General features: G+C 36.3%; 1 long non-coding RNA gene across 1 annotated transcript in view; it reads left to right on the top strand.

Moving 5' to 3' along the window:
* The window catches only part of LOC311619475, a 375,387-nt gene that overhangs the window by 224,901 nt on the left and 128,246 nt on the right, over positions 1-22,240 (top strand). The gene's annotated exons all lie outside the window — the stretch shown is intronic.

The following is a 22,240-nucleotide window of genomic DNA, read 5'->3' as shown; positions in this document are numbered from 1 at the left end:
CAACTATTTAAATCCAACCCATGTATCAAATGTTATTTCCTCTGATTAATTATATCTAGAATAGATTATCCTTGTTTGTCCTTCTTATCCACTCCAGAAATACTAAAGTCTCTTGATCCACTGGTTAAGTAACACATAATGCTTCCTTTACCATTTAACTATTTGATGAGTGTTTTGTTGTCTTCTAATGTTAGCACCGGATTTGCATACATAAGATTCAGATGGGAGCTGGTAGGCAAGGAGCGTGTCTAATATTCCTAGATATTTCCTAGTGAGAATCTGATGAAAGCTCTGAATTTGCCTCCCAGGAAAAATATTGCACTTAGGCAGACACCATATGAGATTTATGAACCCCTGAAGTCTATCCATATATCCTATAGGGGTCCAGGCTGAGAAGGCCTGACCTAGAATAAAAGGTTCTTGAGGAATGTAGAATTTATTCCCAGCCAAGTCCAAAGTGTTTCGCAGGCACTTGATGGATAACCTATGGAAATGATTAAATGGATTCCCCTTCTCTGAGTGTAAATGCAAAGAGACCAATATTCTTTATTAGGAGAAAATGTTTCCTTTAAATAACCCATTTATTTGCTCTCTTATTCACTTTATAAACTTATCTTAAGTGTCTACTGTGTTCCCAGGCACCCTGTTAAGTAGGTGAGTAAGAAGAGCTTGGCCCTTGAAGAGCTGAGAGTTTCCAACAGAAAAGGCTGATATTGAAAAATATATTGTAATGATAAGTGCCACAAAAGTGAAGGAGGAGGGGGAGCAGAAAAGATGAGGAGGAAGGGAGAAAGAAGAAGAAAACAGCAGAGAAGATTCTGAGAGTGTATTATAGTGAAATCAAACTGGAATTTCTAGAAAACAGAATAAGAAAATCAATCTCAAAAGGCAAACATTTAATAGGAAGTGGCCCTCGCTGTTTTGTTTACCCTGATTTATTTAGTTAATTAGCAAGTGTCCCAGCAGTATATCTGGCTTGAATCTAATTATTCGGAGAATGTCATCATTTTCAGCAAAGTAATTTCTTTCTTTTTTTTAATTCGCTGAGCAACTAATGAAGCCTTGTTTTTCCCAAATTATAAATGTGAAAAGTGTTGTAAATTGATTTCAATAATATTTAAGGTTCTTTTGTTATAAGCAACATAAATTGTCTTTGACTAAACTTAAGCAAAACCAACATTAACCAAACAAACAAAAACAAAAGGGAATATTACTGGAGTATTCCAGTAAACATTTACTTTGAAGAAACCAAAGAAGAACTTCAAAGCTAGCTCTCTATTAATATTAACACAAGAGCTTGTAGACAGAAGCTGGTAGGCAGCAAAGGTAAAGCAGGGAGGTGGATGGGGATTGAGCAAGATGAGAGTACTAAGAAGGCACAGCTGGGAGCTCTCTGTTTACTGTTTGGATGATTGGATCCAGAAGGTAAATGAAGCTGCCTAGAGAAAAACAATGCTATGAGCTGCCTCAAACCAGTAGTACAGGGACTATTTGAAACTATATTTAAGAATGTATTGCAGAGTGGATAATTAAGTCTTTTTTTTTGTTAACTTACTGCAAGTTAATCTTCACAATTGGTACAGAGAGTAGCAAACTACAGAGTGAGGCATGATCATAAAAACAATAAAGGCCCCCCTACTTTGAGCCATGATTTTGAAATGCCATTTGTAGCTAAAAACTACAAAGAATAGTTTATTGAAGTTTTACACACACACACACACACACACACACAGTTGCTGAATTTTCTGAAGTCCCCTGAACAGTTGAATATGGATTTCTTCTGAAATAAACATATTCTCTAGCCTCACTGATACTCTGGAAAGAAGCAGAGGACAGCCATACCATGCTTTCATTCAGTTCTTGCTAACCTTGAAGTGTTTCGCCTAAGGATAGAAACATATGAAATTATATTTAGATGAAGAGAGAAGACAATTCTGGTCCTAATAACCTTTCCTAATATTTCATCTTTAATGTCCTGGTTTGGGAAAGCAATTGTACCAGGAGAGAGCGAAACTATCTTTGATTTAGGATTTCTGTTGGATGCATTAAGAGCAGTCTATAAACCATTGTGTGGGTTTGAGGCTAATAGCTTAAATGCACGACTTATTGTTACATTTGCCAAGAGGCAAGGAACTCTTCTTAGCCTAAATTATAATAATTTTCAGATTAAGATAGTGTCACAAAAGTGGAAAATAATCCTCAGGGTTGAATTTTCTCCCTTCTGTTTGAAATTACAACATAAAACAAGCAACATCATCTATTTTTTTATTCTCCCTAAAATCCAAACACCTCTCCATCCTTTTCTTCTCTCCCTATTTCACTTTGAAGATGGGGATTATATAATAGAACTCCTTCAATATCCAGGCCAACTAGCACCACCAGCACCCACACCTACCTTCTTCTCCCTTAATCCTTACAGTTTCCCCACTCTTCCCTTCCATTTTTCTCAATAATTTTACAGAAGCTGTTATGCTTTAGTTCTCTTATATCTGAATATTTCCAATTAGCATTTAAAAATTCCCAAAACTCTCTTTTCTCTAAGACTAATAATTTCACCTTTCTACATTCCTCTCTCTCTAATCATTATACTTCTCCCCCAACTCCCTGTTCAGTCCACTTCAATCTTTTTATCAGTGCCATTATTTAACTTTCACACTCCTTGCTAAAGTTAGCTAAGGCATTAATGTCTCTAAACAAATAATATTTTGGTAATTTTCTTAGCTGACCTTTCAGAAGCATTTAGCAGTGTTGGCCATTGTTCTAGAGTAACTATTTTCACTAGACTTCCATAACAATATTCTTCAGTTTCTCCAATTTTTTTCATGGTGTAATTTTTCTTTGCTTTGCTGACTTTCTTTCCTGTGACCAGTCTTTAAAGGTTGAAATCTTGAAATCTTACATTAACAACACTCTAAGCTTTCTCCCTAGGAATCTTGTAGCTTTAACTACTATCTATATATAAATATTCCTAAATTTATACCTGCAGCTCGGACCCTTCTTCATCGAAACCTCAAACTTGCATGTTTAACTGCTTGGGTAAGTATTTCCGAAGTGTTACTAGGTGAAATCACCAACTTCTAACGGAAATCTGGTTTTCTACTTGAGAAAGTAAAAAAAAAAGCCCTCCTACCTGAGAACAGTTCCAACAATTACCATGTGACTATATTGTTGTTAGAAACTGGCCTGTCACTCACAGGTAGGCAAGTCATTCTCCTATTAGACATCAACAATCTCACAGAACATGAGCCTCAGACAGAATCACTCTGAGACCATGACAGTGAGAGAGAAAAAGACACACTTCATATCTTATTTCTAAGCACTGGAAAAAACAAAGTCACTATGTAATTCACACAATACCAAGCACTCCCCTGCCCGGGCTAATATAACTGGTCATTGTGTTTTTACCAATCACAAAGTTCACCTTGTTCTCATCTGCTCTCCTAATACATAAAGGTTATTGAGATTCATTGTTATAGAATTGGCCCCATTTTCTGAGAGTACTCAATTTGGAGTGACACTGATTTCTTGGGCCATCTTCAAAATGACTCAACCTAAGCTAATTCCTTTAATGGGTCCTTTCTAACACCCTCTTCCTGAGATGCCCCAAGGTTACCCACGGTGTGCATTCTCCATTGCTGCAATCCTCTCTAATAAAAAAGAAACATGCAAATTGACCGTACCTTCACTACACCCACAAGCCACACCCACCAGCCAATCATGGCGAGGATGCATAGATGGAAGTTAATTTGTATATCCAGGGAGAGGGAGAGAGAGATAGAAATATCAGTGATGAGAATCATGGATTGGTTGCCTCCTGCACGCCTCTCACCCAGGCATGTACTCTGACCAGGAATCAAGTTGTGACCTCCCGGTTCATCATGCTGTTTATATTTAAGGTGCTTTAAATTCTATTTTGATATAAAGTTAGGTATGAAACTAATATTTCTTATCCTTCTATTGAGAGAATCATTCTTAATAAATTAAAATCAATAATAGTTACTATATATCAAGTGTCTACGATATGCTAAATACTATGAGAGGTACATCCTGATTTTCTTAAAGTAGGTCCATATTTTGCAGGTGAAAAACTGAGGCTACTATTAATTTACCCAAGGTCACAAAGATTTGCCATTGGAATACAAACCTAACACTGTGTACTTTCAACCCCATTCTTTAATTTAATTTTAATTCTTCATTCTTTAAAGTATTTCATAGATTTCCTTTCTCCCCCCGCCCCACCCCCCACCCCATTAACCTCTCCTGCCCACTCCCTCAGGACAAGCCCTCATCCCCCTACTGTCTGTGAACATCAGTTATGCTTATATGTATGCATATAAGTCCTTTGATTGATCTCTTAACCCCACCTCCTCCCAACCTCCCCTGCCTTTCCTCTGAGGTTTGATGGTCTGTTCAATGCTTCTAGGTCTCTGGATCTATTTTTGTTCATCAGTTTATGTTGTTCATTGTATTCCACAATGAGTAAGATCATGTGATATTTATCTTTCTCCAACTTCAAGCCCATTCTTTAACCACTGCACCCTATTTATTCTCAAAGAGATAAAAATGTACTTCATTCTATATGCCTATTGCAAATCCCATGTAATATATTCCTTTATTAATTTTATAAGAAGAAAAATGTTTACTTATTTTAAGGAAATTTTATGCTTCATTTAATAAGATAATAATTAACACATTTTAAACACTTAAGCATTCCAGAATGTTCTGAGTAATTTCCTCATTAACTCATTTAATCCTCATTATAATTCTATGGAGTATGTATTATTATCATTATATATATGGAAAATGAGGTTAATAACCTACTTCCTACTTTGTTACACTCAGCATGAAAAACATTTTGAAAAAGTTTATGGCACAAAAGTCCTTAAGAAAGTGTAACAGAAAATACATCTTAGAGTTATATGAGAAATGGTTGATGTCTGTAATACAAAAAACTACCTAGAAATCTCTTTTGATTTAAAAAAGAAAATAAGCTGTGTTTAAGCATTACATAAACAGAAGAAATAAACATCTGTATCTTTAAAAAGAAAGAAAAAAAACTACATTGAGATACCATTTCTCAACACAGCATATTCTCAAGAATCTAAATGGTTGACACTTAACCCTGTTGGTGAAACAAGCACTCTAATGCAATGCTTGTGGGAATGCAAGATGGCACAATTCCTATGAAGTGGAATTTCAAGATAGATAGGAAATCTACACATGCATTTACTCTTTAACTATATTTAATTTTACTTCTAGAAAAAAGAGAGGGGGAGGAAGAGGAGGAGGAATAAAGGGAAGAGGAAGAGGAAGAAAAAAACAATATGAATTGGCAAATACATAAGATTATTCTTTGTGACATAAAATTTTGACTGGATTGAAACAACCCACATATCCACCAATAGGAGGCCGAATGAACTGTATAACATCTCAACACTGGAGTGCATATAGCTGGAAAAGTGAATCAGAGATATATCTATGAATTGATCAAAGTACTCCATTTAGATTTTATTTAAAAAAAACAGGTTCCACCCTGTGTATATAGCCTGCCAACTTTTGTGAAAGGGGATGGTAATAAAAATAAAATTATGTCTTTTCTCATATTTTCAATAGGAAACAACATAGGAATAAACAAAACAAAAAACCTAATATAAGTGGTTTTCTAGGCCCTCGATTATATTGTTCTATTGATGAATACTTTTTATATCTACAAAGTGAGCAGTAACAGTGATATGATGCTACTTAATGATTCGTTTATAGACAGAATTTTACATTAGATATGTATAGTTGTTGAAATTAAAATCATATGAACTTGCTTAATGATGGTTTAGGCACTGTGCTTAAGAGCAAAGGCCCTGCAGCCAGACTGGCTGGTCTAAATCTTAGCTCTGCAGCTCACTAGGTGTGAACAAATTATTAACCTGCTCTGCACATTTCCTGTCTTAAAAATGAGAATACTAATGCTATCTACCTTATAAGTAGTGTTTGAGAACTGAATCAATTAATATATATGCATTTACTTACACATATACTCTAACACAACAATATATAATGTGCATGTAAATCGAGTCCTGGTAGGAGGAGGGCCACAAAAAAAATCTGAAAAATATAAACCCACAAATCCAAGGATGACTTCAGTGAGCCCTAAGCAAAAGAAACATGAAAACACACACACACAACAAACCCACTAGTCACATAATACAGTTTAATTTGTTTAAAGTCAGTGATAAAAAGAAAATCATATACTGTAGCTGCCACTTAAAAAATACACATATACAAAAGCAAATATAAGAATGACCACAGATTTCTTATTGAAAACAAAATAAGTGAAAATAAAAATTTAAAAATACAGAAAGAACTAAATCTATCAACCTATAATTCTATATCCAGGGTCGGAGGAGTGTTAGGTAAATTATAGAGAAAATTGTGATTATAGAGAGAACCTTGTTCCCATTTCCTATTCAAGCTCTAAAAGAGAAGAAGTCCACTGGGTAGGAAACATTACACCAATATAAGAGTGTTCAACCTAATTCATTGGGCAAAGAAGTGTGGTCAGAAGGAGAAAGTGAACACTCCCAAATCTTCCTCCTAAAAGAAAAACTAAGATGAAGATTACCAGTCAGTCAAGGGGTTCAAGATGGTGAGATAATATGAGATGTGTTGAACTCTTCTGAAAGGATCAACTGTCCTATAATGGAAAATGCCATAGAGAAATAAAAATAATCTGGTCTTTTAACAATATAAGACATGGAAAGTCACAGGTAAACTTAGCAAGCAGATTTTCGGAAGAACTGGAGACTGGCAATAAAAGGTAGTATGCTGATGATCAAATAGGCAATGAGAAACACTCTGTTCAAGAAAGTTGACAGTGAGGAAAATGAGAGAAAGCTGTAGCTTTGAGGGAAAGGGAGTCGGCAGTGAGTGAGAATACTAGTATGTGATAGAAAGAAATGGGAATATTGACTCCTCAAGGCTCCAGTGGAACCAGAAAGATCTGGGATCTAAAGAACTCTGGGCATGTAGAGTAAAAGAAGACAAGCACAGGAGTATGTGCTGTGTGAGTCCATGTGTACAAAGTTAAAAAGCAAGCAAAAGCCAAAATCGATGCTGTTAGAAGTCAGGACAGTGATTGCCCTTGACAGAGGGATTGTAACTGGAATGCACCATGGTGGGAGGTGGCATTGAAATGCTGGTCACGTACTGCTTCTTACCCTTTGTGCTGGTTATAGAAGGGTGTGCATGTTGTGAAAACCTACTGAGCTGGACAGGTGTGACTTCTTTTCTTTTTTTGTACGTATGTCACACTTCAATTGAAAAAAGATATATGGATATGATATAAGGAATGAGTAGTATAATTAAGAAGATTGGGCAACATTTAGAGAAAGTCAGAGGTAAATTTGATGTCACCTTGAAGGAGATTTTGTTTGTAGCTTTTATTTATAGAAAGAAAGTAAGCCATCTGCTAAGACTCAGAGGGCAGATGGTGTTTAGAGACATTCTAGAATGCCAGAGTGGAGGAGAGGAAAGGTGCAGAATGGGTGATTTAAACAAATGGCTTCTCTGGAAGCAATGAGATCTCAACAAAATTTAAGGAACTAGTAAATCCATACCTTATCTCTCTGCACATAAGGTTGGTATACAAAATGAACCTTGTCTATAGAAATTAGAAAACTTGCCGAAACCGGTTTGGCTCAATGGATAGAGCATTGGCTTGGGGGCTGAAAGGTCCCAAGTTCGATTCCGGTCAAGGGCATGTACCTTGGTTGCGGGCGTATCCCCAGTAGGGGGTGTGCAGGAGGCAGCTGATCAATGACTCTCTCTCATCGATGTTTCTAACTCTCTATCTCTCTTCCTTCCTCTCTGTACAAAATCAATAAAATCTATTTTTAAAAAAAGAAATTAGAAAACTTGTATCATGAAGCAATTTATGTAATTGCTAAATTTTACTTGAAAATTTGACTATGCACTCCTGATGACCCAAAAGAAAAGAAATGTTCATTTTCATGAGAAGAAAACATAAAATTCTCATGGGAAGCACTTCCTGGCATTTTGTTCTTACAGATATTTCTCATTTAAGAAACAAAGCAAAATAATATATATCTCCAAATGTGAAATGATGCACATAACCTCAAATGATTTTTAAAACATATACAATTATGAGTTTCATAAAGTTATTTTAAATAGTATTTAATAGTATTTAAAAATTAAATTTAAAAAGGTGAGACATTCTGTCAAAGCCCAATAAAAATAGTGAATAACTTCTATGGATGAGAATCTTCTTGTAAATATTTAGGTTTCTAATAGTTCAGCTTAATTTAGGGGTAAAATCTAGAATAATATATGAACTCAGGTCATACAAGCAGACCTCAAGGCTTTTAATAAAAGTCAGGAAGCAATGTATTTGTAACTTTGTACACAAATACATTCTATAGGCACCCTTTATTATTAACTTAAAATCTATTCTTATGCTTGAAGACCAAACAAGCAGAAGATAACATTCTCAAATATTTTGGGGGAAATTGAATAATCTAGACAACACTACCTAATTAATCACTGCTTATTCTCTCATTGAATGGGAAGCTCAGAATATTTACAAGGAAACCAAAATTTTTTTAAAAAAAATCTGTATCTTCTCCAGTCCCACCTGAGTTTGAAGAACACAGATTTATAATAAAACTAGTTGGAAATGTTATGCCTAATTTTCTCAAAAGAACTCTCCATCTAGAAGGGGTAGGTGAAAAAGAAGCATGATTTGGTATTTATAAAGTTGAATAAATAGAGTTATGGGAATAAAAGAACTAGAGTTGTTAGTAATGAGTACGGATGAAATGATTGACTGTTTGTACCACCTTAGATTGTGTTGGGTAGGCAATTAGAAGAGAATAGGTTCCCTCATGGCACATTAATGGAAGGCACCAGCCTAAGCGTTCAAGTACAAATTATGATGTGAATTTCTTTTGGTATATCCACAAAGATGCCTTGCATGGCTGAAAGATGCCAATATCATGTTAATTTAACAACTTATTTGACATTTATTATTTGCAATATTTGTTATTCATTTTCTGGAAATAAAATAGTGTCTTTTAGAGAAAGTCCATGCATCTGAATTTGGATTTGCCATAGAAGTTTATTTAGAGTGCAACATGCTAGTCTTATTCCTAAGTTATAAAGCCAACCACTACATCAATACTGTAAGGATCTTTGCTAAATTATATAATACAAAAAGCAATAATCTATTTAATATGCATTTGGATATTGAATAAGCTCCTCAAACTGACATGGTCAAAAATCCTGATTCACCTAATGTCTTCCCATCTTAGATTTTTTTTATTTTGTAGAATCTTTTCTTGTGAATGATTATGTATTTTCACTCACTACTGTGACATTTGCTGTATCTTCCTGTGGCAAAATTATACTTTCCCACCCATGTGCGTTGGCCATGTCACTTGCTTTGTCAAATAAAATGAAAGCATAAATTGACATATGCCAGCTCCAAGAAGGGACCAGTTCTTCTATTTCTTTTTCCTCTATCACAAAAAAGTCATGACCTATGGCAGATTATGGCAGTTCCTTTCTTATGGATGCCAAAGGAAAAAGATATCGTTTTCTCCTGTTGTTTTACTTCAAAGATCTTTTTATTGTCTAAATAAAATATTATTACACTGACTTCTGGAAGTTATATATGTAGAGATGTAATATATATGAAAATAATAGCACAACTAAAGGGTGGAGGTAAAAGGAGCTATATAGCCACAACATTAAAAATAATACAATAGCAGATCTAGGTAGACACTGGTAAGTTAAGTAGGTATCCATACAGCAACCATTCAAAAGTAATTCAGAAAAGTATGGCTAAATAACCAAGAGAGGAACTAAAATAAAATATTAATATTTGATTAATCGGAAAGAAAAGAGTAAAGGAGAATGCTAAGAAGAAGCCAGACACAAAAATTCTTACTGGGTGAGTGTCTTTAAAAAATAAATATGAATCCATGGTGAAAAGAAGGTCATTAATTGTGTTGTTCCTTGTAAGAGTAAGAAAGTAAGAGGAATATTTCCAGGGGATAATGAAAATGTCCTATGTGTCCCAATGAGTATAGGTTACATGGGTGTATGAATTTGTGAAATTCCTCCAAATATACACTTCATATGAGTGCATTTCACTGAATAAAAATTTGATACCTCAAAAAGAACTGTAAGTTTTGCCCCCTGATGGTCAGTGTGCATCATAGCAACCAGTTATGGGTTGATTTGCATATTAGCCTTTTATTATATAGGATATCTCTCTATATAAAAGCCTGTGACCCAATGACCGAATGACTGAATGACTGGTTGACCAGTCACCATGACACACACTGACCACCAGGTGGCAGATGCTCAATGCAGTAGGTGCCCCCTGGTGGTCAGTGTGCTCCCACAGCCAACCTCCCCCCACCGGCCAACCTCCATAGCCCTAATTGGCCCCGATCTCTGATCTCTGGCTAGGCTGAGGGACCCCCACTTGTGCAGAGAGAGAGAGAGAGAGGCAGAAAATATGCCAAAATGTACTATTGGTGAATTTGGGTATATAGTAAAATGAGGTTTATATTGAAATATATGTTAAAATAAAATGTTACAAAAATAATTTTTATTTATTTAAAAATATTTCTATTTTCAAATAGTTTGTTATTTTCACAATAGATAGATCTACAATATAGGGGATTTTAATACTTTTTATTCTATTTTAGTTTAATTTTAAAATATACTTTACTACTTGTGTTTTGGAATAACTACATTCTTACAGAAGAAAATTCAAGAACAGTACAAAGAATATTTTTCCTGATCTTTTGAAATTAAGTTTCCAATATAGTGTCCTTATTACCCTTGAATTTTATAGTATTTCCGGCAAACAAGAAATTTCTGTATTAAGACAATAGAACCATTGAAATCAGGAAATTAACTTGGTACATTACGAACAGGGAATCATCAGACTCCCTTCCTGTTTTTCCAGTTTCCCCATAATATCTTTTTATTAGCATAAGTTCCAGTTCAGAATCAAGCACTGGATTTACTCAACATGTCCTTTTAGTCTTCTTCGGCCTGGAGCAGTTCTTTATTCTTTCCTTGACTTTCTTGACTTGCACCCTTTTGTAGATTATTTAGGTGTCTATGATGTTTCCTCGTTATTAGATTCAGGATATCCATGCTGGGCATGACTGTCATAGAAGTGATACTGTGCTCCTTTTATTGCATTCTGTCAGGTGCATATCATTTTAATTCTGTCCCATTCATGATGATGTCCATTTCAGTAATTTGAAATAAGTTCTGTTTATCAGTCTTCTCCACTTAAAGTTGCTCTTTGTTCTCTTTGAAATTATTAAGATTTTTGTGGGCAATTAGTTGAAACTAAGTAAATATCCTGTTCCTCATCAAACTTATTATTTACCCTTTTATTTATTCAAAAATATATGGCCTCATGGTTTCCTATTTTATCCAATAATCTCTTACTATCATTTTATATTTTGATGCTGACATTACTCTTGGTTTGGGTAGAGAGAGCCCATTCAAGCAAGCTTTCTTTTTGATAGAGCCCTGTAATTCTTTTAGCACTTCTTTGCTGCATGAACCACACATTTCTGGCTTATCTTGAACTTTCTCTGCTTCAGGCCTGGAATTTGCCACGTAAGAAGTCTTGCTTTCTTTGAGTGGAGAGTGGTATCCAGTAACCAAGAACTGTTTGCTATTCCTATTTGAATTCTCTTTTCTGACAGTGAGAAGCCTGACTCATAATCTTTATTACACTTATTGTATCAATTCGGTTGCAGGTGATCAATCTCCCATCTTCATTATCAGCCCTTATTCCATGCAGATGCCCTCCTCATCCCACTGAAGCGTCAATACCTGTGCCTGAATGCTCATGAATAGTTCCAGTGCACAGAACTTTCTTACCATGCTGGTAGCCTGAACTCCCACCCATGGATGTGTTCCACCCTGCTTAGGCTCCACCACCCATTTCCAGGCTGTGCGGCTATCAGACTCCCCTTGTTTAGATTATCTGATACTCCATGAAAGCTGCTTCCTTGAGGAAATGCCCTATGCACCCACACAGATTTTAACAGGCTATTCTTCTGCATCAATTTTGTATATGCTTTCATTTGTATAATTCATGACAGAGGAAAACAGAAATTTGTTTTTCCTTCCATTCACTACCATATGGTTTTAATTCAAAGTTGAGTTTATGTTTTATCACTATTCTGATGAGTTTTCTACCTGCCAAGAACTGTAGCTGAGTAGTGGCTAAACATTCACGCATTATTTGATGAATATATGGAAACTAGCTTTGGAGGTTTGATATTGTAATTTATATTTCTCTTATATATTTATTTGTCCTTCATCCACAGTTCTTGGCTCAAGAAGCCCTTGACATGTCCTAAATGTTGAGAGTGATAAAGATTACTTATGCTATGTTAATGAGGTGACTTTGGGAAAGCACTAAGTTGCCAGTAGAGCCAACTGTTTAATCAGAGGGTTGGGACTGAAAGTCTCCCCCCCAACCCCCTGCCCCCCCCTACCCCCCCCACACACACACACATTTGGGAGTAGGGGGGAGAGGGTCTAGTGATGGAATTCAATCACAAATATGTAACAATTATTTTATCAATCATATTTATGTAACTAAGCCTCCATAAAAATCAAAAAAGACAGGGGTGCAGGAGCTTTGGATTGGTGAACACAGGAAATCAGGAGAGAGTAGAGTGCCAAAGAGGGCATGGAAGCTCCATAACTTGCCCTACTCATCAATTCCTTCAGGTTATTCCTGAGCTCTATCTCCTTTTACAATAAACCAGTGGTCTAGTAAATAACATGTTTCTCTGAGTTCAGTCAACTGCTTTAGCAAATTAATTGAGTCCAAGGAGACAATCTTGGGAACCTCTGAGTTATACCCAGTTGGTCAGAAGTACAGGTAATAACCTGGGCTTGTAACTGGCATATCAATCGAATTGCCAGCAAGGAGCTGTTGGAGCCTTTAATCTATAGTTGATCAGTCAGAAACATAGCCTGGGTTTGCAACTGACATCTGAAGGGGGGTTGGGGGAAGGGCAGTTTTATAGGACTGAACCCTTAACTTGTGGAATCTGGGGCTATCCAGGGTAGATAGTATCAGAGTTGAGTTGAATTCCTGAACATCCTGCTGGTGTCTGAGGATTGTTTGTTGATATGGGGTGAACCCTCCACAACCACCTTGAAAATTAAGTTTTAGAATATTAAAAGAGGGGGTTTTCTACCTAAAAGAAGAAACATTGGATGAAGAAGCATGGATGTTACCAGGTGCTTCAGAATTCACCACAACTTTGTTTTTTCAGGTCACAGTACAAGCCTTAGCTCTTCAATCAAGTTTCCTTGATTGCTATAGAAATAGGAACTAGACCAATTCCAGGAATCTAATTTTTATTCCCAGGTGTCTTCCTGTTAGGGGAATCACCTAGTTTGAATTGAGTCTAATTTGAATTAGTCTTAAACTCAAAAAGTTGTTATAGATTTATTTCCTTACCACAAATAAAATGCATTATTATTAATCAACAATAGTGATTAGCTTTCATCAGGCTTCAATATGAGGCTGTTGTAACATGGAAAAGAGAATGAGATCACTTACCCTGTTAACAATAGATTGTATGGAAGTGTTACAAGACGAAAGTGGTCTATTTGCCTGCCCCATCAAAGTTCAATGAGAAGAAGTCTGCAGGCAAGAAAATAAAGTTTTTATTTGAGCAGGTGGTGCCATACCCCAGAGTCACAGGAAGTTCCACAATGGCTTCCAGGGGATGGATTATATAGAGGAAAAATCCTTAACCAAGGTAGATAAAGGATTTGGGATGGTGGACTCTACTGACTGGTTGGGGTGATAGTAGGAAGTAATTGATCATTGTTTCAGGTCCTGATGTCAGCCATGGCATCATTTCGTCTGGTTTCCTAAGGGTGTGGTCCATAGGCTCCTTCTGATTTCACAGGCCTGAAATATAACTGAAGTCAAGATATTATCTTTAGTTTGACAGAAACTGTTTCTGTGATCAACACACCTAAGGATTTGTTAAGACATTTTGATGCTGACAATAATTTGATATCATAAGGGCTTAATGATTAAGGAAGGGAGTGGACAGATAGAAAGGACACAGGGTCATGTTAAAGAAGTAGTTTCTGCATAGTTACAAAAGGAAAGCAGCTGAGTCATGGTTACAGGAAAGTGGGAGGTTCAGTGAGTCAATCCAGGGTCGATGAAAAGATTTTGACAATAAATTGCAATAAAATATCCTATATAATGAAACCCTAATATGCAAATAGACCGAACTTTGGAATGACTGGTGAAACAGCCAGTTGCTATGACATGCACTGACCACCAAGGGCAGAGGAGCATGCCCCCAACCCTCAGGCCCTGACTGGCAGCGGCAGGGGGTGGGGCTGGTGAGCAGGCAGCTGCAGGCGAGCCAAGATGGGTCAGCTTTAATTGTTGGCCAGGCCTAGTAACCCTACCCATACACTAATTTCATGCACCAGGTCTCTAGTATACATTTTAATTTTTAAACTGGTGTGGGTACATTATTAGTTTTATTATTTATATAACAGAGTTTTTATTACACAAATTATATGCAATGGGCCTCTAATAAGTTAACAAAATTATAAAATACATTATGTACATTTTTGCATGTGGAAATTAGGTATCACTGTTTTGTAAAGCATATTCCAATGATCAGAGGCTACTCAGTAAGTCTGAATTACATTTTTACCAGAGTTCTTAAAATGATCGTTTCAGAGCCAATGAAGGAAATAAAAAATTCACAGTGATATAATTGGAAAGATGCTGTAAGAAGACATCTTTTCTTGGACTTTAACCCTAATTAATCCTCTACACCCTCTACCATTGGTGTAATTATGAAACTATTTCCTGACTGCTCTGGACTCTACCATGGTTTCAGTTCAGAACCTAATTGAGTCTCTCCTGAACTCTTAAAGGTCAGTGGCAGAGGTTTGCCTTAATGTATTTTCAAAAGCACAGATCATGGCCAATTGGGAAAGTATTCTCTTTACAAATTACTTTTATAAAGGGAGTATGAGGGAATTGAAAACTTGCTTTCATTATTATTCTAACTGTATGGTATTATAGCGTGCATTTTCCTAGGAGAGTGCTTTTTAGAATCATGTGATCTTCAAATAAGCACAAAAAATAAAAATAAAAAAAATAAAAAATAAAAATAAACCCAAACCAAACCAAACCAAAATATTCAGGCTGTTTATGGGTCTTTATTGTTCAATGGAGTTTCTAATCCCAGAAATGTTTTACCTAGCTAGGGCTCTATAAAAACAACACAGGGAATTTCCTCATTTCTATAAAATTTGGAATGTACAAAGTTAGCTCTTTTTGCATTTCCAAAGACTACTACAAAGGAGACCGTATACATAGCAAAATCAAAAGTAGGCAAATATTTCTAGATGAATTATCTTCTTTATATTTTCTAAAATAAATAATGTAATCCAATTCTCTTTAGATTGTTTATTTAATGATGCATATAGGCCTGACATAATTTGGAAAAATTCAATGCTCCAAATTTTTTAACCATTTATCTTCAAAATTTATTGTTTACTAGTATACCAACTGTGGCTGCTTCTCCCTTACTCTTATCATGTACCATCTTTTGTTGAGAATACTAAGAGCCAAATAATACTCAATGAAACCACACAGAGTTGATTGTTTTTATTTGCTCAGTGTTTTGTTTGGTGCTGAAAAACACCCATGTATTAATTAAAATTTGGAGTTTTATTTGGATTTTTTTATTAATTACATTTGGACAAAGTATTTGCATTTTTATTTGAATAGGAATCTCGTCAAAATACCAGTAAGTCTTAACTGAATGAAATTTTAATGGTTAGCTTCTCAAGGAAGTGTTTTATATATACAGATATGCAGCAACACTAACCCAATTAAGCTGTAAATGATCTTTAAATGTACTGAATTTGTTTACCTAAAAGGGAAAACTTCCTAGTTATAGCATAATACAGTCTATTCCAATCATATTGAAACTCTCACTTGGCAACTGAATTTCCCAGCATATTTAAAGAATCTGTTGGGAGGTAAGATGGCGGAAGAATAGATGGGCGGATTCTGAGCCCTCTCCCGAAGCAGAAAGAGAGAGCAACTGAGGGTCTTGTGCTGTGAGTGTTTATTGGCAAGCTGGGAGACAGCGAACACCAGAAGAAACTGCTGGGGGGCTGCTGACAGAGGTGCCCCTCACAGGGAAGCACCCACGCGGGCTGTGTCCCTGCCCGGAGCTACCTACCGGCTTGGACGGGGAAACCTCGCTATCTTGAGAGGAAGATAGGATCGTGTCAGAGGCCTGAATATCCACAGCCGCAGCGACCACCAAGCATCTGTGACCCCCAGAACGCGGATCCCAAGCGGCGCGAACACTTGTCCTCACAGGATTGCCCCACTGCTCAGCGAAAAGGTCAGATTTCGCGGGGAGAGGGTGGAGAGCGCTCGCGGCGAAAACAAAAAGCCTGTGCGCACAGAGCGCGCTCCCGGAAGCTGGAGGACAGGGGTGGTGATTACAAGTAGAAGCCCCCGCTGTTGGGCGGTTGTCACCCTTGAAAGTGGACAGGGCTCCTAACAGGGGAGATATCTAAAGAGCAACACATTTGGATCCGGCTCGGAGGGATATCGGAGAGTTGCGGGAGATTGCAGTTGCTCGGACCTGCCCCCTACCCCCCTCCATAGTTCCAGCTTCAGAGAGGACGGAAAAAAAAAAAAAGCTGGAGAGGCTTTAGAGTCTGGGAAGTCAACCTAGAAACACTGCCCCCAGAGGCTAATTCACAAATTGACTCTAGTGTAATAAAAACAAAGCAAAACCTGCCTAAAAATCAGGACTGGATCATAACAATAGAGGAAGCGAATGACCTTCATTACTGCTAATTTTAATTAAATTTTTAAAATTTTATTATTATTTTTTTTTAATTTTTAAATTTTTGTTTTTTACTTTTGTTTTTATTATTTGCAACGTTTACTCAAGAAACTATTTTTTTTTCTTTTTCCTCACTTGATTTTATCTTGATAATTATTACATTGTATATGTAATCAACATTATTACTACTACTAATTTACCTTTTTCATCTTATTTTCTTTTGTTTATTTTTATTATTTTTATTCCATTTGATTATATATATATATATATATATATATATATATATATATTTTTTTTTTTTTAATTTCAGGATTACTGTTCTACAGTCTTTATCTATCTTTCTTTCTCCAACGCTTTATTCTATCTCAACCCTACCTTTATGCCCTCACCCTCTTTCCAATCTTTTCCTTTGATACCCTGTTTATCTTAACCCTTTCCTGCTCTAGATTTCCCCCATTCCATCTGTCTACCCCCTCCTAAAATTTCACCCTACTTGTATATATCTAATTTCCAACTACCTGCTCCAAACCCATTCACACCTCCCTCGCAGTTGTCCTAAAAACAAAAAAAAAAACAAACAAAAAAAAAACAGTCTTACTCTCTAACTCTGAAGTTGTATGTTGAATGTTAACTTTACTGAAGTTGTATGCTTTTCTTTTATAAGATTGATTTGCCTATGCTTTTTGTTTGATTGCATGTTTTTGTTAGCTGGGTTCTAGTCACCCTTATTGGTGGTTATTAATATCGCAAACACATTTCGATTCAGTGCCTTGTGTGTTGTACCTGGTTGTGTTGTATTTTGTGCCTTTAAATCAAAGCAGGAGAGAGAGAACTACACAACCAGACATCATAGATCATGGGGAGACCAAAAAACAGCCCGCATATGAAAGAAAAGCAGGCTTCACCAGAAAAGGAAGTAAACGATATAGAGGCAAGCAACCTACCAGAGCAAGAATTCAGAGTAACGATCTTAAGATGGCTAAAAAGAATGGAAGACAAATTTGACAATTTGAGTAAGACCCAAGAGGAAATGAAAAAAACCCAAGAGGAAATGAAGATGACTCAAGATGAAATGAAAAATGACATCGCTACTATGAAGAACTCAATAGAAAGCATCAAGAGCAGACTAGAAGAAGCAGAGGATCGCATCAGTGAGCTAGAAGACAAGATGGAAAAAAATACCCAATTAGAGCAGCTTCTAGAAAAAAAAATTAAAAAGCAGGAGGAGAGCCTACGGGAGCTTTGGGACAATGCAAAACAAAACAATATTCGAATAATAGGGGTTCCGGAAGGAAAGAAAACCGAGGTAGACATGGAAAATGTATTTCAAGAAATAATGACAGAAAATTTTCCTGAGATAGAGAAGAAAAAACCCACACAAATCCAAGATGCTCGCAGAGTCCCAAGCAAAATGGATCCCAGAAGACCGACGCCAAGACATATTATAATTAAATTGGCAAACACCAATGACAAAGTTAGAATCTTAAAAGCAGCCAGAGAGAGACAGAAAGTTACATATAAAGGAACCCCCATCAGACTAACAACTGATTTCTCAACAGAAACTTATCAGGCCAGAAGGGAATGGGATGAAATATACAAAGTCATGCAAAGAAAGGGTCTGAATCCAAGAATACTGTACCCAGCAAGACTATCAATCAAAATTGAAGGGGAAATCAGGAGCTTCACAGACAAAAAAAGACTAAAGGAATTTATCTCCACCAAACCAGCAATGCAAGAAATGCTCAAAGGTCTACTGTAAAAATAAATAAATAGGAAGCGAAGAAGGAACACAGGGGTATAGAATAAAAATGGCATCAAATGAGTACCTATCATTAATAACATTAAATGTAAATGGTTTAAATGCTCCAATCAAAAGACATAGGGTAACAGATTGGATAAGAAAACAAGACCCATACATCTGCTGTCTACAAGAAACCCACCTCAGAAAAAGAGATGCACACAGACTGAGGGTGAAGGGATGGAAAAAGGTTTTCCAGGCAAATGGAAATGAAAAGAAAGCTGGGGTAGCAATACTTATATCTGACAAATTAGATCTCAGAGTGAAGGACATAACAAGAGACAATGAAGGCCACTTCATAATACTAAAGGGAGCAATCAAACAAGAAGAAATAACCCTGGTAAATATATATGCACCCAATACGGGAGCACCCAAATACATAAAAAAACTGCTGGAGGACATTAAGGGAGAGATTAACAGCAATACAATCATAGTAGGAGATTTTAATACCCCACTGTCACCCTTCGACAAATCATCCAAACAAAAAATCAGCAAAGAAATATCAATCCTAAATGACTCACTAGACCAGATGGAATTAATTGACATCTTCAGAACATTCCACCCCAAAGCCACAGAATATACATTCTTCTCAAATGCACATGGGACATTCTCAAAGATAGACCACATTTTGGGACATAGGCAAAGTCTCTTCAAATTCAAGAAGATAGAAATCATATCAAGCATCTTCTCAGACCATAATGGCATAAAACTGGAAATTAACTACAATAAAAATAATCCAAAGAAATCAAACACATGGAGACTAAACAGCATGCTATTAAACAAGGACTGGGTTACCAGAGAAATCAAGGAAGAAATTAAAAACATCCTGGAAACAAATGACAATGAAAACACAACAATCCAAAATCTATGGGACACAGCAAAAGCAGTTTTGAGAGGGAAGTTCATATCCTTACAAGCCTATTGCAAAAAACTAGAAAAAAGTGTAACAAATGATCTAACTCTACAACTCAAAGAGTTAGAAAAAGAGCAACAAGAAAAGCCCAGTGTAAGTAGAAGGAAGGAAATAACAAAAATCAGAGCACAGATAAATGACATAGAGACCAAAGAAACAATACATAAGATCAACAAAACCAAGAGCTGGTTCTTTGAAAGGATAAACAAGATAGATGGACCTCTAGCCAGACTAACCAAGAAACAAAGAGAGAGGACCCAAATAAACAAAATCAGAAATGAAAGAGGTGAAATAACAACAGACCCCACCGAAATACAACGGATTGTTACAAAATACTATGAACAACTCTACTCCAACAAACTGAACAACCTGGAGGAAATGGACATATTCCTAGAAAAATATAATCTTCCAAAACTCAATCAGGAAGAATCTAAAAATCTCAATAAACCAGTAACTTGGGAAGAAATTGAAACAGTCATCAAAAAGCTTCCAGCAAACAAAAGCCCAGGGCCAGATGGCTTCACAGGAGAGTTTTACCAAACATTCAAGGAAGAACTAAAAACTATCCTCCTCAGACTATTCCAAAAAATCCAAGAGGAAGGAACACTTCCAAATTCCTTCTATGAAGCCAGCATCACCCTAATACCAAAACCAGATAAAGACAACTCAATGAAAGAGAATTACAGACCAATATCCCTCATGAACATAGATGCTAAAATCCTCAACAAAATTCTAGCAAATCGACTCCAGAAGAGCATCACAAAGATCATACACCACGACCAAGTAGGATTTATTCCAGGAATGCAAGGATGGTACAATATCCGCAAATCAATAAACGTGATACATCACATAAACAAATTGAAAGATAAAAATCATATAGTCATATCAATTGATGCAGAAAAAGCATTCGATAAAATCCAACACCCTTTTCTGATAAAAACTCTTAACAAGGTGGGAGTACAAGGATCATACCTCAACATAATAAAAGCTATATATGATAAACCCACAGCCAACATTATACTCAATGGGCAAAAACTAAAACCATTCCCTCTAAGAACAGGAACAAGACAGGGATGCCCACTCTCACCACTCCTGTTTGACATAGTACTGGAAGTACTAGCCATTGCAATTAGACAAGAGGAGGAAATAAAAGGCATCCAAATTGGAAAAGAAGAAGTAAAGTTATCCTTATTTGCCGATGACATGATATTGTACATAAAAAACCCAAAAGACTCCATTAAAAAACTAATTGACTTAATAAATGAATTTGGTAATGTAGCAGGATACAAAATTAATGCCAAGAAATCCATGGCTTTTCTATACACCAACAGAGAAACTGCAGAAACAGAGACTAAAAAAGCAATTCCATTTACCATCGCACCAAAAAAATTAAGATACCTAGGAATAACTTTAACTAAGGAAGTAAAGGACCTATATGGGGAAAACTACACGACACTGAAAAAAGAGATAGAGGAAGATGTAAGGAGATGGAAGAACATACCATGTTCATGGATTGGTAGGATCAACATCATCAAAATGTCCATACTTCCTAAAGCAATCTATAGGTTCAATGCACTCCCCATTAAAATACCAACGACATATTTCACCGACCTAGAAAGAACTCTCCAAAAGTTCATTTGGAACAATAAAAGACCCCGAATAGCCACAGCAATCCTGAGAAAGAAGAGTAAAGTAGGAGGGATCTCAATACCAGACTTCAAACTATATTACAAAGCCACTGTTCTCAAAACAGCCTGGTACTGGCACAAGAACAGACATATAGATCAATGGAATCGAATTGAGAACCCAGATATCAACCAAATCACTATGCTCAACTAATATTTGACAAAGGAGGCACGAATATACAATGGAGTCAAGACAGTTTCTTCAATAAATGGTGTTGGGAAAATTGGACAGACACATGCAAAAGAATGAAACTAGATCACCAACTTACACCATTCACAAAAATAAACTCAAAATGGATACAGGACTTAAACATCAGACGGGAAACCATAAAAATACTAGAAGCATCCACAGGCAGCAAAATCTCAGACGTATGCCAAAAGAACTTCTTCACTGATACTACCCCTAGGGCAATGGAAGCTAAAGAGAAAATAAACAAATGGGACTACATCAAAATAAAAAGCTTTTTTACAGCAAAAGAAACCATCAACAAAACAACAAGAAAACCCACAGTGTGGGAGAACATATTTGCAAATGATACCACTGATAAAGGTTTAATCTCCAACATCTACAAACAGCTTATACAACTAAATAAAAGGAAGATAAATAATCCAATTAAAAAATGGGCAATGGACCTAAATAGAACATTTTCAAAAGAAGACAGAAGGAAGGCCAAAAGGCACATGAAAACATGCTCAAAGTCACTAATTGTCCGAGAGATGCAAATCAAAACAACAATGCGGTACCATCTCACACCTGTCAGAATGGCCAACATCAACAAATCAACAAACGACAAGTGTTGGCAAGGTTGCGGAGAAAAAGGAACCCTCATGCACTGCTGGTGGGAATGTAGACTGGTGCAACCACTGTGGAGAACAGTGTGGAGTTTCCTCAAAAAACTGAAAATGGAACTCC

Source organism: Pipistrellus hanaki (assembly GCF_964339955.1).
Source record: "Pipistrellus hanaki genome assembly, chromosome: 3".
NCBI classification, from domain to species: Eukaryota; Metazoa; Chordata; class Mammalia; order Chiroptera; family Vespertilionidae; genus Pipistrellus; species Pipistrellus hanaki.
The sequence above is the reverse complement of the archived record's forward strand: the minus strand, read 5'-3'. Positions and strand labels throughout refer to the sequence as shown.